A 15,219-nucleotide genomic window follows, 5' to 3' on the forward strand; every position below is an offset into this window, starting at 1 on the left:
TGTGCCATGGTGATTTGCTGCACCTATTGACCCATCCTCTAAGTTCTCTCCCTCACCCCCAACTCCCCAACAGGCCCTGGTGTGTGTTGCTCTCCTCTCTGTGTCTATGTGTTCTCATTGTTCAACTCCCATTTGTGAGTGAGAACATACGGTGTTTGGTTTCCTGTTCCTGTGTTAGTTTGCTGAGGATGATGGCTTCCAGCTTCATCCATGTCCCTGCAAAGGACATGATGACATGACCTCATTGCTTTTTATGGCTGCATAGTATTCCATGGCATATATGTACCACATTTTCTTTACCCAGTTTATCGTTGATGGGCATTTATGTTGGTTGCATATCTTTGCTACTGTAAACAGTGCTGCAATAAACATATGTGTGCATGTGTCTTTATAGTAGAATGATTTATATTCCTTTGGGCATATACCTAGCAATGGGATTGCTGGGTCAAATGCTATTTCTGATTCTAGATCTTTGAAGAATTGCCATACTGTCTTCCACAATGGTTGAACTAATTTACATTCACATCAGCAGTGTAAAAGCATTCCTATTTCTCCACAGATTCACCAGCATCTATTGTTTCTTGACTTTTTAATAATCACGATTCTGACTGGCATGAGATGGTATCTCACTGTGGTTTTGATTTGCATTTCTCTGATAATCAGTGATGTTGAGCTTTTTTTCATGTGTTTGTTGGCCACGTAAATGTCTCCTTTTGAGAAGTATCTGTTCATATTCTTTGTCTACTTTTTGATGGGGTTGTTGGTTTTTTCTTGTAAATTTGTTTAAGTTCCTTGTAATGCTGGATATTAGACCTTTGTCCAATGGGTAAATTGCAAAAGTTTTCTCCCATTCTGTAGGTTGCCTATTCACTCTGATGATAGTTTCTTTTGCTGTGCAGAAGCTCTTCAGGGTTAATTAGATCCCATTTGTCAATTTTAGTTTTTGTTGTCATTGCTTTTGGCGTTTTTGTCATGAAGTCTTTGCCCATGCAGGTATGGTTCTTTAGGACCAATGAATTCCTTAAAGAAAATGTAGCTAAGAATCTCCAAATGTAATCCAGATCTATGCTTAAGGGGGGAGAGCAGAGTTGTGTCCTGTTGGTTCATGCTTTCATGATGGAAAGGCTTGCGGGTCCAGGCTGTTTCTGCCATCCTCAGCTTACATTCTTTTCCACTTCAGGGGCTTTCCTAAAGTTGAACAGGTAGAACAATATACCCCTCTGGCTGTGTCATTCCACTCCACCTTGAGGCTCTTATATTAGAGCTCTGAAAGTAGGAAATAATGATAAAGCTGCCTCCTGGACCTACTTTTCTCTCATGTGCAATGTAAAGCAAGCAGCTCTTGTTGCTTTCTTGTGTTTATGGCAAATGCTTTTCAAGAAGATGCAGGAACCTGCAAAATGCATGCTGGAAAATTACTTGGGGGCACTCAGTTCCACCCTCAGATATCCTGAGCAGTGGCAACATTTCTCTGTAGGAATCATGCTCAAGTAACTTGAAGAGAAAAAGTCCTTAAAACGTCACAGCCTTTATACTTGGGAGATAAACATCCACAGGCCAACCCCAACTGCATCATACCAAGGTAAGTATGGACCTGCATGATAGCCTAGGCTGTACTGCAGCGACAGACCAATAGAAATATCAAGGGTTTCAACTCATAAAGTTTTGCTTATTCAAAGTCTACTAGGAGCCCATTGGTTCTGTAGAGTAGCTTCTTTTCAAGCAATGACACAGGGATCCAGATTGTCTTCATTGAGGCTGTCTCTTCTCAATGGTGGCCAAACTGATCAACACGGGAGGGAAAGCGGGAGCTGCAGGTTGCCTAGAAGCTTTATGGCACCTTAATGACCAAGTTGAGGCATAACTCACTCCCTCCCACATCCCATGGGCCAGGACTAGTCACATGGTGCCAGCTAACTGTAAAGGAGACTAGGAAGTGGAGGGCAGCACCTGTTGTGTGATGAGCATTAAATGTCTCTGCTACAACCTTTTGCTAGGTCAGGGAAAACGAGAAGAGAGACTCTCCTTTGGCAACATCAGATTTAGTAATATTAGACATGGATGCACAATACTCATTCTGTGCAATACCAGATTATTCAGGAACACAAGAGAGAAAAAAAGATGGAGCTGTTCCCATATCAGTAGCTACAATTATGGCCTTTTGATACAAGCTTTCTAAGCTCGGTTACATTAATTTAGCTCTCTCATTATAAATGATACATTTTATTGGTTTTCCCAATGTCCTTTATCCTTTGTAGAGAAGTTTAACAGTCATCATAGCTGATTATAATGTACTTGTTAATGTTTTCAATTTAATTCAAACAAGAAATGGGGTTTATGACATTTCTACAATAAATCTCATTATTAATTCATTGTTTCTTTCATCTGACATCCTTGTTTTCTGTTAGATTTAATTAAAAATCCATTTGAAACACATCTAAAGCCTTCCTAATATAATATTCAAAAGCTCTACACTATATCAGAAATGCATGAATCATCTCTCTATACTGCATCATTCTCTCAGTTGTAACTATGCTTTGTATTATTTAGCACTTAAAAATTCAGAAGGTTCATAAGGTTCATTAATCAGTTCATATTTAATCATGTCTTCATAATTTTAGAAGGGTGTAAGTTTTTCATAAATTAGATAATGAGCTTCCAGTAAAAATTACCTGGAATACTTTTGGGTCGAATTGAGAATATTAGGCAATGGCCCTTACACAACACCAAACTGATTTGATAATAAATTAATAATATGTCAAGTAAATGATAAGATTAACTATTACTTTACTCCTTTTCTTCACAAACCTCTTCCTATCTCCACTTGAAGAGCTGTTAGTTCACTCAAATTTAAGACAGAGGATTTAAACTCTTCAATAATAAGAGCATTTATAACTACTCATCTGGGTACAGTTATGATGTACTACCTTACTGCTCCAAGATATACAATGGCACTTGAATTACAAAGTCGTATTTTGGTATCTATGAGAAGAGTAAGAGGCTGAACATACCTAATCTTACAAATAACAGTTTCCCAGAGTTTCAAGAGTCATTGAAGGTCATTTAATTGACTCTCCTATTCACTGTGTCATTCCTTCTAAAAATATTACTGTCAGGTAACCATCTGGCTTCTTCTGGAATGCTTTTAATGAAACGGGGTTCACAATCTTTCCAGGTCATTGCAATGTTGAAGTTCATTGTTGGATGTAATCTACTTTATTGGAACAAAAACATATCTTTATATAACTTCTTCCCAATGATCTTAACTCTACCATGTCTAGAAACACAATTTCTCTCCCTACTGACAGCCATGATGTCTGCCTTTAATCTTTATTTAATGGAAAGCCAAAATCCCTCAACCATTAACAATGAGATGGTTTACAGACTCCTTACCACATTGATCATCCTCTGCATTAGTGGTTCTCAGCTGGATGGGGATAGCCACTACTTGGAATGGGGAGATTGGGTTTGTCTGGGAGGACAGTAGGGTTTTTTCCCCACATTGTTCCTCTTACCTCAAGATTCTAAGAGCTTCCTAAGGAGGAAAGCCTTTTCTCCATTCTGGGAATGACTGGAGTGAGTCCCCATAACTGACGATTTGTGTGAGAAGCCTACTAAATGTCAGCTAAAATTTGTTAACATACTCTCCTAATATGATGTCCTAATTGTAATACAGAACTCCAAATGTAGCTTGATAATTACAAAATATAATAAAACTATTATCTCCCATATTATTAAGATCCTACCTATAGTGATATAGCTATCACTTGAGTTTCTCAGGCCCTAAAACCTATAAATATACATGGTTTATTATTAATAGTAAAAATACAAATTTTATTGACTTTCATCTGTGCTGTCTCACTCAGCTACTTAGTGCCTCCTGCTACCCCATCCACAGACACAAAGCAGGTATATCTTAGAATTTCACCAAGAAGTTAAAAAAACCAACAAACAAAACTGTAGTCAGTCTGATGTAATGCATTTTATCATTTAATTCCCACAACAGCTCTGTTATGTGAGTTACTTTACAAAGCAAAAAACAACATCAGAGAGACTAAGTAATTTGCTAAGGTTCCATGTCTCTCAAAAGGCAAATTACTGTATAATTGCATAAATAATCATGAGATGTTGTGCAATAGGATAACAGATGATACAATCATTTAGCATAACGGCTTTAAATTATCTTGTCTCAAATTTCTAGCAACCTAGATCCTAGATGACCATTCCAAATTATTATTGGTTTCATTGGCTATATTTTCACAGGACTGCAGACTCGCACAGCTTGTTCTGTGTGGTGATCAAGGTCAAGGCTGTAGTCAGGGTCTACACACTATTTTTCAAGGTGAAGGGCACTCACTAGGCATGGTCAAGTTATGTATTCAAGACAAGTGGAAGTGAAAGGTCATGAACATGGTGACTGCTTTGAGTACTTGAGCATCTAAGGCCCTTCACCTCCCTCAGAGCTGTCTCAAATGTATCCTCAAACCACATTACCCAAATCTCACATCAATCTGAGTTTTGTCTCTCTGTCTCTAACCAGCCAGGTCAGAGACCTTTGCTTTAGGCTCCTATACTTTATAGACCAGAGAAGTCATTCTGCAGCAGGTGGAATGTGACTGCCAGACATTTCATGTCTGAGCTTTTATAATGCATGAGCAGGTCCAACTAATACTAATTGCAGGGAAAATGTTTCAGTGTTTAAATCAGAATATGCTCCTTATGATTACTTTTGAAGTCTATCATGTCCAAGCAGCTTATGACTGAGAACTCCAGAAAGTCAAGAAAAAAAAATCCTAGTTTTGGAAACTTAAAGTGCTATGAAGGGCGGGGCATGGTGGCTCAAGCCTGTAATTCCAGCACTTTGGGAGGCTGAGAGGGGCAGATCACGAGGTCAGGAGATCGAGACCATCCTGGCTAACACGGTGAAACCCCGTCTCTACTAAAAAATACAAAAAACTAGCCGGGCGAGGTGGCAGGTGCCTGTAGTCTCAGCTACTTGGGAGGCTGAGGCAGGAGAATGTCGTAAACCCGGGAAGCAGAGCTTGCAGTGAGCTGAGATCCGGCCACTGCACTCCAGCCTAGGTGACAGAGAGAGACTCCGTCTCAAAACAAACAAACAAACAAACAAACAAACAAAATAAAATAAAAAGTCATGTGAAGAACATGGTGCAGTTAATGACTCCCCCACAACTATGATGTCAAGCTGGTTGGGAGCCACCCCAGGAATATCCTGAGTTCTTTTCCCTGGGCTTTGAGCTAAAAGTATCTCTTTGATGAAAGCTACTCCTTCATGTAAAAAGAAATAGCTCCATAAAGGAGGCAGGCAAAATCTTCTGGACTGATTTCTCGTTTGGGATCAGATTTCTGGATATGGATAAACAAATTTTCCAGCCAACTTTACCATACTTAATGCTTTATGTAATTTTTAAAAATCTCACCAGGATAAATTTTGTAACAGCTCTGAATTGAGTTGTACTCTCCCCTCATTAAAAATAATAATAAAATAAATAACAACAGATCAAAACACCATCATCAAAGCAGGAAGTTAGCTCAGGGCATAGAGCAAACGAAACACAAAACACACTCTCCTAGAAACTGACATAGCAGAAAAAACATGGCATTAAATATCATATCCATAGCTGATTGATCTTGTGAAGATCATATGAAAATTGGCATACAACAGAAAATGCTATTGAAATATTGTCATTAAGTTTAAACCTCTCACTTAGAAACAGGCATATATATGGGCTCATGCATTTATTCAATCAACAAATATCTGTAGAGTACCCAGCACATCCCACTGAGATAAATGTTAGGTATTTATTCTGACTTAGGTTACTGGAACAGTTTTTCTTTTTCTTTTCTTTTTTTTTTTTTAATACTTTAAGTTCTAGGGTACATGTGCATAACATGCAGGTTTGTTACATATGTATACTTATGCCATGTTGGTGTGCTGCACGCATCAACTCGTCAGCACCCATCAATTCATCATTTATATCATGTATAACTCCCCAGTGCAATCCCTCCCTCCTCCCCCCTCCCCATGATAGGCCCCAGTGTGTGATGTTCCCCTTCCCGAGTCCAAGTGATCTCATTGTTCAGTTCCCACCTATGAGTGAGAACATGCGGTGTTTGGTTTTCTCTTCTTGTGATAGTTTGCTAAGAATGATGGTTTCCAGCTGCATCCATGTCCCTACAAAGGACGCAAACTCATCCTTTTTTATGGCTGCATAGTATTCCATGGTGTATATGTGCCACATTTTCTTAATCCAGTCTGTCACAGATGGACATTTGGGTTGATTCCAAGTCTTTGCTATTGTGAATAGTGCCGCAATAAACATACGTGTGCATGTGTCTTTGTAGTAGACTAATTTATAATCCTTTGGGTATATACCCAGTAGTGGGATGGCTGGGTCATATGGTACATCTAGTTCTAGATCCTTGAGGAATTGCCATACTGTTTTCCATAATGGTTGAACTAGTTTACAATCCCACCAACAGTGTAAAAGTGTTCCTATTTCTCCACTTCCTCTCCAACACCTGTTGTTTCCTGACTTCTTAATGATTGCCATTCTAACTGGTGTGAGATGGTATCTCATTGTGGTTTTGATTTGCATTTCTCTGATGGCGAGTGATGATGAGCATTTTTTCATGTGTCTGTTGGCTGTATGAATGTCTTCTTTTGAGAAATGTCTGTTCATATCCTTTGCCCACTTTTTGATGGGATTGTTTGTTTTTTTCTTGTATATTTGTTTGAGTTCTTTGTAGATTCTGGATATTAGCCCTTTGTCAGATGAGTAGGTTGCAAAAATTTTCTCCCATTCTGTAGGTTGCCTGTTCACTCTGATGGTAGTTTCTTTTGCTGTGCAAAAGCTCTTTAGTTTAATTAGATCCCATTTGTCAATTTTGGCTTTTGTTGCCATTGCTTTTGGTGTTTTAGACATGAAGTCCTTGCCCATGCCTATGTCCTGAATGGTACTACCTAGATTTTCTTCTAGGGTTTTTATGGTATTAGCTCTGACATTTAAGTCTCTAATCCATCTTGAATTAATCTTCGTATAAGGGGTAAGGAAAGGATCCAGTTTCAGCTTTCTACTTATGGCTAGCCAATTTTCCCAGCACCATTTATTAAATAAGGAATCCTTTCCCCATTTCTTGTTTCTCTCAGGTTTGTCAAAGATCAGATGGTTGTAGATGTGTGGTATTATTTCTGAGGACTCTGTTCTGTTCCCTTGGTCTATATCTCTGTTTTGGTACCAGTACCATGCTGTTATTGTTACTGTAGCCTTGTAGTACAGTTTGAAGTCAGGTAGCGTGATGCCTCCAGCTTTGTCCTTTTGACTTAGGATTGTCTTGGCAATGCAGGCTCTTTTTTGGTTCCATATGAACTTTAAAGCAGTTTTTTCCAATTCTGTGAAGAAACTCATTGGTAGCTTGATGGGGATGGGATTGAATCTATAAATAACCTTGGGCAGTATGGCCATTTTCACGATACTGATTCTTCCTATCCATGAGCATGGTATGTTCTTCCATTTGTTTGTGTCCTCTTTGATTTCACTGAGCAGTGGTTTGTAGTTCTCCTTGAAGAGGTCCTTTACATCCCTTGTAAGTTGGATTCCTAGGTATTTTATTCTCTTTGAAGCAATTGTGAATGGAAGTTCATTCCTGATTTGGCTCTCTGCTTGTCTGTTACTGGTGTATAAGAATGCTTGTGATTTTTGCACATTAATTTTGTATCCTGAGACTTTGCTGAAGTTGCTTATCAGCTTAAGGAGATTTTGGGCTGAGATGATGGGGTTTTCTAAATATACAATCATGTCATCTGCAAACAGGGACAATTTGACTTCCTCTTTTCCTAACTGGATACCCTTGATTTCTTTCTCTTGCCTGATTGCCCTAGCCAGAACTTCCAACACTATGTTGAATAGGAGTGGTGAGAGAGGGCATCCCTGTCTTGTGCCAGTTTTCAAAGGGAATTTTTCCAGTTTCTGCCCATTCAGAATGATATTAGCTGTGGGTTTGTCATAAATAGCTCTTATTATTTTGAGATACGTTCCATCAATACCGAATTTCTTGAGCGTTTTTAGCATGAAGGGCTGTTGAATTTTGTCAAAAGCCTTTTCTGCATCTATTGAGATAATCATGTGGTTCTTGTCTTTGGTTCTGTTTATATGCTGGATTATGTTTATTGATTTGCAAATGTTGAACCAGCCTTGCATAGCAGGGATGAAGCCCACTTGATCATGGTGGATAAGCTTTTTGATGTGCTGCTGAATCCGGTTTGCCAGTATTTTATTGAGAATTTTTGCATCGATGTTCATCAGGGATATTGGTCTAAAATTCTCTTTTTTTGTTGTGTCTCTGCCAGGCTTTGGTATCAGGATGATGTTGGCCTCGTAAAATGAGTTAGGGAGGATTCCCTCTTTTTCTATTGATTGGAATAGTTTCAGAAGGAATGGTACCAGCTCCTCCTTGTACCTCTGGTAGAATTCAGCTGTGAATCCATCTGGTCCTGGACTTTTTTTGGTGGGTAGGCTATTAATTGTTGCCTCAATTTCAGAGCCTGCTATTGGTCTATTCAGGGATTCAACTTCTTCCTGGTTTAGTCTTGGGAGAGTGTAAGTGTCCAGGAAATTATCCATTTCTTCTAGATATTCTAGTTGATTTGCATAGAGGCATTTATAGTATTCTCTGATGGTAGTTTGTATTTCTGTGGGGTCGGTGGTGATATCCCCTTTATCATTTTTTATTGCGTCTATTTGATTCCTCTCTCTTTTCTTCTTTATTAGTCTTGCTAGCGGTCTGTCAATTTTGTTGATCTTTTCAAAAAACCAACTCCTGGATTCATTGATTTTTTGGAGGGTTTTTTGTGTCTCTATCTCCTTCAGTTCTGCTCTGATCTTAGTTATTTCTTGCCTTCTGCTAGCTTTTGAATGTGTTTGCTCTTGCCTCTCTAGTTCTTTTAATTGTGATGTTAGAGTGTCAATTTTAGATCTTTCCTGCTTTCTCTTGTGGACATTTAGTGCTATAAATTTCCCTCTACACACTGCTTTAAATGTGTCCCAGAGATTCTGGTATGTTGTATCTTTGTTCTCATAGGTTTCAAAGAACATCTTTATTTCTGCCTTCATTTTGTTATGTACCCAGTAGACATTCAGGAGCAGGTTGTTCAGGTTTCCATGTAGTTGAGCGGTTTTGATTGAGTTTCTTAGTCCTGAGTTCTAGTTTGATTGCACTGTGGTCTGAGAGACAGTTTGTTATAATTTCTGTTCTTGTACATTTGCTGAGGAGTGCTTTACTTCCAATTATAGTGGTCAATTTTGGAATAAGTGCGATGTGGTGCTGAGAAGAATGTATATTCTGTTGATTTAGGGTGGAGAGTTCTATAGATGTCTATTAGGTCCGCTTGGTGCAGAGATGAGTTCAATTCCTGGATATCCTTGTTAACTTTCTGTCTCGTTGATCTGTCTAATGTTGACAGTGGAGTGTTGAAGTCTCCCATTATTATTGTATGGGAGTCTAAGTCTCTTTGTAAGTCTCTAAGCACTTGCTTTATGAATCTGGGTGCTCCTGTATTGGGTGCATATATATTTAGGAGAGTTAGCTCTTCCTGTTGAATTGATCCCTTTACCATTACATAATGGCCTTCTTTGTCTCTTTTGATCTTTGATGGTTTAAAGTCTGTTTTATCAGAGACTAGGATTGCAACCCCTGCTTTTTTTTGTTCTCCATTTGCTTGGTAGATCTTCCTCCATCCCTTTATTTTGAGCCTATGTATGTCTCTGCATGTGAGATGGGTCTCCTGAATACAGCAGACTGATGGGTCTTGACTCTTTATCCAGTTTGCCAGTCTGTGTCTTTTAATTGGAGCATTTAGTCCATTTACATTTAAGGTTAATATTGTTATGTGTGAACTTGATCCTGTCATTATGATATTAACTGGTTATTTTGCTCGTTAGTTGATGCAGTTTCTTCCTAGCCTCGATGGTCTTTACATTTTGGCATGTTTTTGCAATGGCTGGTACCGGTTGTTCCTTTCCATGTTTAGGGCTTCCTTCAGGGTCTCTTGTAAGGCAGGCCTGGTGGTGACAAAATCTCTAAGCATTTGCTTATCTGTAAAGGATTTTATTTCTCCTTCACTGATGAAACTTAGTTTGGCTGGATATGAAATTCTGGGTTGAAAATTCTTTTCTTTAAGAACGTTGAATATTGGCCCTCACTCTCTTCTGGCTTGTAGAGTTTCTGCTGAGAGATCTGCTGTTAGTCTGATGGGCTTCCCTTTGTGGGTAACCCGACCTTTCTCTCTGGCTGCCCTCAAGATTTTTTCTTTCATTTCAACTTTGGTGAATCTGGCGATTATGTGTCTTGGAGTTGCTCTTCTCGAGGAGTATCTTTGTGGCGTTCTCTGTATTTCCTGAATTTGAATGTTGGCCTGCCCTACCAGGTTGGGGAAGTTCTCCTGGATGATATCCTGAAGAGTGTTTTCCAACTTGGTTCCATTTTCCCCCTCACTTTCAGGCACCCCAATCAGACGTAGATTTGGTCTTTTTACATAATCCCATACTTCTTGCAGGCTTTGTTCGTTTCTTTTTCTTCTTTTTCCTTTTGGTTTCTCTTCTCACTTCATTTCATTCATTTGATCCTCAATCGCCGATACTCTTTCTTCCAGTTGATCGAGTCAGGTTACTGAAGCTTGTGCATTTGTCACGTATTTCTCGTGTCATGGTTTTCATCTCTGTCATTTCGTTTATGACCTTCTCTGCATTAATGAGTCTAGCTGTCAATTCTTCCACTCTTTTTTCAAGATTTTTAGTTTCTTTGCGCTGGGTATGTAATTCCTCCTTTAGCTCTGATAAGTTTGATGGACTGAAGCCTTCTTCTCTCATCTCCTCAAAATCATTCTCTGACCAGCTTTGATCCGTTGCTGGCGATGGGCTGCGCTCCTTTGCAGGGGGAGATGTGCTCTTATTTTTTGAATTTCCAGCTTTTCTGCCCTGCTTTTTCCCCATCTTTGTGGTTTTATCTGTCTCTGGTCTTTGATGATGGTGACGTACTGATGGGGTTTTGGTATAGGTGTCCTTCCTGTTTGATAGTTTTCCTTCTGACAGTCAGGACCCTCAGCTATAGGTCTGTTGGAGATTGCTTGAGTTCCACTCCCGACCCTGTTTGCCTGGGTATCAGCAGCAGATGTTGCAGAAGATAGAATAGTGCTGAACAGCTAGTGTACCTGTCTGATTCTTCCTTTGGAAGCTTCCTCTCAGGGGTGTACTCCACCCTGTGAGGTGTGGGGTGTCAGACTGCCCCTAGTGGGGGATGTCTCCCAGCTAGGCTACTCAGGGGTCAGGGACCCACCTGAGCAGGCAGTCTGTCCGTTCTCAGATCTCAACCTCCGTGTTGGGAGATCCACGGCTCTCCCCAAAGCTGTCAGACAGAGTTGTTCGCGTCTGCAACGGCCCCCACTGCTTCCCCTGTTGGTCTTCAGCTGTGCGCTGTCCCCAGAGGTGGAGTCTACAGAGACAGGCAGGCTTCCTTGAGCTGCTGTGAGCTCCACCCAGTTCGAGCTTCCCAGCGGCTTTGTTTACCTACTTAAGCCTCAGCAATGGTGGGCGCCCCTCCCCCAGCCTCGCTCCTGCCTTGGAGATAGATCACCGCAGACTGCTGTGTTAGCAATGAGGGAGGCTCCATGGGCATGGGACCCTCCCGGCCAGGTGTGGGGTATATTCTCCCGGTGTGCCTGTTTGCTTAAAACGCAGTATTTGGGTGGGAGTTACCAGATTTTCCAGGTGTTGCGTGTCTCAGTTCCCCTGGCTAGGAAAAGGGATTCCCTTCCCCCTTGCGCTTCCAGGTGAGGCGATGCCTCACCCTTCTTCAGCTCTCGCTGGTCAGGCTGCAGCAGCTGACCAGCACCGATTGTCTGTCACTCCCTAGTGAGATGACCCCAGTACCTCAGTTGAAAATGCAGAAATCACCGGTCTTCTGTGTCGCTCACGCTGGGAGTTGGAGACTGGAGCTGTTCCTATTCGGCCATCTTGCTCCGCCCCCCTCCGGTAGTTGGAACAGTTTTTCTAATCTTATGTATGATTTTTACAGAGAAGAAAATAATTTTCTGTTGCATGATTTAAAACTCTCAGCAACAAGCTGCAGTAACAAGTCATCTAAAGCACATCTGTTCACTTTTGGACTTCATGCCACCACTGCAATCCAATTATATGTTACTTATCATAAAAACCCGGGGTTTCTTCACATTAAGGTATTTGTATTCATGGAAAAATTGAGGTATGAGGCCTATCTTTGATTGTTTTACCATGTATGGGTACCTGTGTCCCTGATTTCCGATCAAGTTGAGGAGACAGAATAAACTGAGAGAGGAACATTAAGAGATCAATCTTGTGTGTGAGTAGGCCCAACAGAGCAATCCAACAGGTTCTTTTGAAAAGTGTGAGGGTGGGAGGAGGGAGAGGAGCAGAAAAAAATAACTATTGGTACTAGTCTTATACCTGGGTGATGAAATAATCTGTACAACAAAACCTCCGTGACATGAGGTTACCTGTGTAATAAACCTGCACATGTACCCCTGAACCTAAAATAAAATTTTTTTTTTTTAAAAAAGGAAGAAGAAAAACTTGGTTTTGGAAGGACTGTGGGGGAAGGGTAAAGAATAAAGGCACAGTTGAGTGGATGTACCTCAGTGGGAGAGTGGGGAGTGATGACACTGTTTCTCCCAATGGATGCCCGGGTTAATTCCCAGCTATAATCCCTCATAGTGGAGATGATGAGATGAGCATTTCTCTCCACATCCATCTTGCAGAAGGTGAGAGACAGCCACCCTCAGGGCTACAGTGAGAAAGAGGACTTGTTGTTAGTTATTTAAGGCTGGGGAGGAAGGAAATGGGTATTCTTTTGGCAAAGCAAGAATAAAAATAGCGGTGGTGTATCTTTTTAAGTGGGGGAACATTCAAGGATTTTCCAGCAAAAAAAAAAAAAAAAAAAGCAAAAGATTCCCACTATCTCCACACCTCTCTATAATTGTATTGAAGGTACTTACCATGCAACTGGCCAATATGAAGTAGTTATAGGCATAAGAATTAGACAGGAAGAGATATAACAAACTGTATTTGCAGAAGGTATAATTATTAAATACCTGGAAAACCTCAAAGCATCCATGAAAAAACACTACAGAAATAACAGATTTCAGTGAACATAGGGAAATTATTTGTCCCTATACATACATAGGATAACCTAACAAAGATAAAATGGAGGCAAAGACTCCATTTATAGTAGTAAAAATAATAACAGTAGTAATAACAGAAAATCTAGGCATAATTTAACAGTACATATCTAACACCTATGTGAAGACAATTGTAAAACACTCCTGAAAGGCACAAAAACAAACCTGAGCAAATGGAATTATACTTACCTTGTTTAGGATAGGAAAGCTCAATAACTCACTGTCAATTCTCCCTAAATTAATTTATAAATGAAATGTGTTCACTACAAAAATATTCTTATATTTTTTTCCAGAGTAGGATAAGTTGATTACAAGAAGCAAGAATGGCCACAAAAAAAGTAAGAAAGAAAGAAAGAAAAAAAATCCTGAAAAGCAGAAAAATGGAAAGGGGCAAGAAATATATCATGGAAATTACTTCACAGCATAAGGTAAAGGTATTATCTAATATTAAAACATATTATAGTGCCCTCTAAGTGTAGTTCTGTATTATTAGAGAGTGAACAGACAGACTAATAGTAAACTTAAAAATAGATTCAATGGCATCTTGTCTCCATGGAGACAAGATGGACTTTTTAGTAAGTGTTGGAGTAAGTTAAGTGGATGATTATATTTGTAAAACAATAAAATTGAATCCATTGTACTATGTACCAGAATAAACTAAAACATACCAGAGATTTAAATGTTAAAAATAAACCATATAGGTTTTAAATTCTGGTTATGTGATGTATCACATTTATTGACTTGCATATGTTAAACCATCCCTGCATTCCTGGTATGAAACCCACTTGATCATGATGTATTATCTTTCTGATACGCTATTGGATTCAGTTAGCTAGGATTTTGTTGAGGATTTTTCCATCTATGTTCATCAGGGATACTGGTCTGTAGTTTTCTTTTTTTGTTATGTTCTTTCCTGGTTTTGGTATTAGGGTGGTACTGGCTTCATAGAATGATTTAGGGAGGATTTTCCCTTTCTCTATCTTTTGAAATAGATTCAGTAAGATTGCTGTCAATTCTTCTTTGGATAGCTGATAGAATTTGGCTGTGAATACGTCTGGTCCTGGACTTTTTTTTTTGTTTTCAATTTTTAAAATTACTGATTCAGTCATAGACTTAAATCTAAGACCCCAAGTCATAAAAATTCTAGAACATAACATCAGAAAAAATTTTCTAGATATGGGCTTAGGCAAATAATTTATGACTAAGAACCCAAAATCAAATCCAACAAAGCCAAAAATAAATAAATGGACCTAATTAAAATAAAAAGCTTCTGCACAACAAAAGAAATAATCAGCAGAGTAAACTGACAACCCACAGAGTGGGAGAAAATATTTCCAAACTATGCATCCAACAAAGGACTAATACCAAGAATCTACAAGGAATTCAAACAAATCAGCAACAAACACACACACAAACAAACAAGCAAAATGAATAATCCCAACAAAATGTGGGCAAAGAACCTGGGCATGGTGGCTCACGCCTGTAATGCCAGAACTTTGGAAGACTGAGGCAGGTGGATCACTTGAGGTCAGGAATTTGAGTGAGTCCAACCTGGCCAACATGGTGAAACCGCATCTCTACTAAAAATACAAAAAAGTTAGCTGGGCATGGTGGCACATGCCTGTAATCCCAGCTCCTTGGAGGCTGAAGCACAAGAACCGCTTGAACCTAGAAGGCGGAGGTTGCAGAGAGCCAAGATGGTGCCACTGAATTCTGGCCTGGGTGAAGAGTGAGACTCCATCTCAAAAAACAAAAAATAAAATAAATAAATAAATAAATAAAGTGGGCAAAGGATATGAATAGACAGTTCTCAAAAGAAGGTATACAAACAGCTCACAAACATATGAAAAAATGCTCAACATCGTTAATTATCAGGAAAATGCAAATTCAAGCCACAAAGAAATACTACCTTACTGCTGCAAGAATGGCCATAATTTAGAAATTGAGATCATGGCAGAGGGAGGCAAGACTAGATTGCAGTTCCAGACAGA

Source organism: Rhinopithecus roxellana, chromosome 9, assembly GCF_007565055.1.
Source record: "Rhinopithecus roxellana isolate Shanxi Qingling chromosome 9, ASM756505v1, whole genome shotgun sequence".
In the NCBI taxonomy this organism is placed as follows: Eukaryota; Metazoa; Chordata; class Mammalia; order Primates; family Cercopithecidae; genus Rhinopithecus; species Rhinopithecus roxellana.